This window comes from Cebus imitator, unplaced genomic scaffold (assembly GCF_001604975.1).
Source record: "Cebus imitator isolate Cc_AM_T3 unplaced genomic scaffold, Cebus_imitator-1.0 Scaffold9, whole genome shotgun sequence".
NCBI lineage: Eukaryota > Metazoa > Chordata > Mammalia > Primates > Cebidae > Cebus > Cebus imitator.
In genome coordinates this window covers 10,023,056-10,026,867 of record NW_016107324.1, presented here as the reverse complement: position 1 = coordinate 10,026,867, position 3,812 = coordinate 10,023,056, and the positions used below count along the sequence as shown (strand labels likewise).

At 37.0% G+C, this 3,812-nt stretch overlaps 1 non-coding gene across 1 annotated transcript; it reads right to left on the bottom strand.

The window, feature by feature from the left end:
• Window positions 1-1,916: 1,916 nt before the first annotated feature.
• On the bottom strand, window positions 1,917-2,000 carry LOC119473909. The gene has a single exon (XR_005203165.1). It is a non-coding gene; the product is annotated as a small nucleolar RNA SNORD11 (small nucleolar RNA).
• Window positions 2,001-3,812: the final 1,812 nt, after the last annotated feature.

Genomic DNA, 3,812 nt, shown 5'->3' with positions numbered 1-3,812 from the left:
CTTTTAAGAAACATGTTGTATGCCATCCTTGATGACTGGTTAGAAATGCATCAGAGAATATTATTTGTGTGCATTTCATTAATTATTTTACTTCAAACCTGAAAGTGTCTTTAAAAATTCAGATGATATCTAAAACAAAACCAGAAACAACATGGAATTCAGAGCTGGGAAGGATTTGTTTGAGGAATGAAGCTGTTTCTGTGGAGTTATAACAGGCATCTGAAGTTTATAGATTAGTTAAATCATCAAGTATTTGTAAGGTTACTGCATTTAAAATATGTTAAACGTTTTTGTAGAACGCTTTAGGCATTTGGTATCAGAGAAAGCTAGGTTTAAAATAGCCAAATGTTGAAAACGGAAGTACTAGTTATTCCATAACTACCACTCAAAGTCTCACTGCATAATTATGCAAGAGTTGTTTTATGTTCGCTAGAGGATCCAAGTCAGCCATGTAATCTCACCTGTAATTCACTGTCCTGTTGGCCATAGGGGCTTTAGGTAATCACCTATTTGTTTATAGTATCATTCTAGACATACAGCCATAGCACTTCTGTAAGGACCACTGGTATTTCTTTTTTTCTTTATTTTATTATTTATTTTTTTTAAAGACGGGGTTTCACCACGTTGGTCAGGCTGGTCTTGAACTCCTGACCTCAAGTGATCCGCCTGCCTTGGCCTCCAAAGTGTTTGGATTACAGGCATGAGCCACCATGCCTGGCCGGATCATTAGTATTTCTTCTGAGTTTTGGGTTTGCCAAGCAAAAAATATAAATGCTTTTCCCTCTTCTCATAAGCTGCGTCTTCAATTCAGATAAATTACCAATAGGTGTATAGTGATAGCTTTACAATCACCTCTTGGTCCAAATGAATGGATACGGTTATGGCCACAGTTAACTGAAACGAGTGTTAGAACCCACACTTCATGGACACAGGGAGGGGAGCAGTACACACTGGGGTCAGTTGCGGGGAAATAGGGGAGGGATGGTGGGGGGTGGGAAGCTGGGGAGAGATAGCAAGGGGAGAAATGCCAGATGTAGGTGAAGGGGAGGAAGGCAGCAAATCACACTGCCACGTGTGTTCCTATGCAACAATTTTGCAGGTTCTTCACATGTACCCCAAAACCTAAAATGCAATAAAATAAATAAATGGAAAAAAAAGAACCCACACTTCCTTATATTTTCAAATTTTATAAATATAACAAAAAATTACATGTTAAAATGATAAACTATATCCATGAACCAATTTATAATGAATAGTGATACTGTTCTTGGGGAAAGACTAGAGCAAAATAAAGACACCCACATACAGTTGTATACTCTCCTATTAATGGCCAATGTTGATAATCACTGCTTAAAATAATTTTGGTTTTACTGATATTGGGTGAAATTAAGCCTAACAATTTTCTTAGAGTATAAAGCCATTTTGCAAAGATGTAGCTATGCTATTTCAGGGCTTCTGTATGGTTTTCTTACTCTTCTAATCAACTCACTATGTAAATTGTTTTATTCTTTATATCTTTTCACTTCTCCAGGGAAACAATAATGCAGATTTCACAACTTGCATCCTCTAATTGTGGTAAAGGATAAAATGACAGGAAGTTTTCCAAACAGGTTATATTCAGTTTGATGCTATTCATCTTGTCTCAGGTCATCCCTCAAAGTCCTGGGCTCAAGCAAGCCTCCTGTTCAACTTTCCAAGTAACTGGGACTACAGATGTGTGCTACCACAAAAGGATAGTTTCTATTTTTTATTTTTGCTGAGACAAGGTCTTGTTGTGTTGCCCAAGCTGGTCTTAAATTCCTGACCTCAAGTGATCCTCCTGTCTCAGCCTTCCAAAGCACTGAGCTTACAGGAATGAGCTACCGTGCCAGGCCTTCAGATTTCCATTATTCTTTTGTTAAATTTTTTTTCCAGAAATGTCTCCAAAGAGATAATGACTAAACATGCCTTCATTATCCAAAGGGAAATCCGGCAAACAAATAAAAATCATAATTGAACTATGACCCTATTGTTAAGAGTCAGTCTTATTGTGAGATAAAGTATATAAATTTATTTCAGATATTTATATAATTTAATTCAGATATTTATTATCAGTTCTATTATTAATTTCTAGCCAAAGAAAGTGAATTTATTTCTCTTCTTCATAGTACATTTAATTTTTATTTATGTTTATTTATATATAGATATTTTTCTTTTCTGACTTTTATTTTAGATTCAGGCAGTACATATCCAGCTTTGGTAAATGGGTATATTGCATGATACTGAGGTTTGGGGTATAAATGATCCTGTCACCTAGGTACCGAACATAGTACCCAACAGTAAGTTTTTCAACCCTTGCCTGCCTCCCTCCCTCCCCCTACTGTGAATCCCCATATCTATTGTTGCTATCTTTATGTCCATGAGTACTTAAGGCTAGCTCCCATAGGTGAACACATGTGGTATTTGATTTTCTGTCCCTGCATTAATTTGCTTAGGATAATGGCCTCCAGCTGCATCCATGTTGCTCCAAAGGACAAAAGGTTATTATTTTTCTAGGACTGCATAGTATTCCATGGTGTATATGTACCATATTTTCTTTATCCAGTTCACTGTTGATGGACACTTAGGTTGATTCCATGACTTTGGTGTTATCAATAGTGCTGCAAGGAACATTTGCATGCATGTATCTTTATGGTAGAATGATTTATATTCTTCTATCCCAGTAATGGGATAGCTGGGTTCGATGGTAGTTCTAAGTTGTTTGAGAAGTCTTCAGACTGCTTTCCACAGTCGTTGATCTAATTTACATTCCCACCAAGAATGTATGTGTTCCTTTTCCTCCACAGCCTCGCCAATAGCTGTTGGTTTTTGACTTTTAAAAAATAGCCATTCTGACTAATGTGAGACGGTATCTTGTAGTTTTTGTTTGCATTTTCTGATATTTAGTGATGATGAGCATTTCCGTCATATATTTGTTGGCCACTTGTATGTCTCCTTCTGATAAGTTTCTGTTCATGTCTTCTGTTCATTTAAAAAAAATTATTATAAGTTCTGGGACACATGTGCAGAATGTGCAGGTTTGTTACATAGGCATACACATGTCATGGTAATTTGATGCATCCATCACTCCACACTCCGTCATCTACATTAAGTATATCTCCTAATGCTATCTTTCCCCTAGCCCCCCACCCCTGAATAAACCCCTGTGTGTGATGTTTCCCTTCCTGTGCCCATGTGTTCTCATTGTTCAACACCCACTTATGACTGAGAACATGCAGTGTTTGGTTTTCTGCTCTTGTGTCAGTTTGCTGAGAATGGTGGTTTCCAGCTTTATCAGTGTCCCTGCAAAGGACATGAATGACTCCTTTCTTATGGCTGCATAGTGTTTCACAATGTATATGTGCCACATTTTCTTTATCCAGTCTATCACTGAGTGGCATTTGGATTGGTTCCATGTTTTTGCTATTGTGAACAGTGTCACAATAAACATACATGTGCATGTCTTTATAATACAATGATTTATAATCCTTCAGATATATATCTAGTAATTGGATTGCTGGGTCAGATGGTATTTCTAGTTCTAGATCCTTGAGGAATCACCACACTGTCTTACACAATGGTTGAACAAATTTACACTCCCACCAACACTGTAAAAGTGTTCCTATTTCTCCACATCCTCTCCAACATCTGTTGTCTCCAGATTTTTTAATGATTGCCATTCTCACTGGCGTGAGATGATATGTAAGCGTGGTTTTGATTTGCATTTCTCTAATGACCAATGATGATAAGTAATTTTTCATATGTTTCTTGGCCTCATATATGTCTTCTTTTTG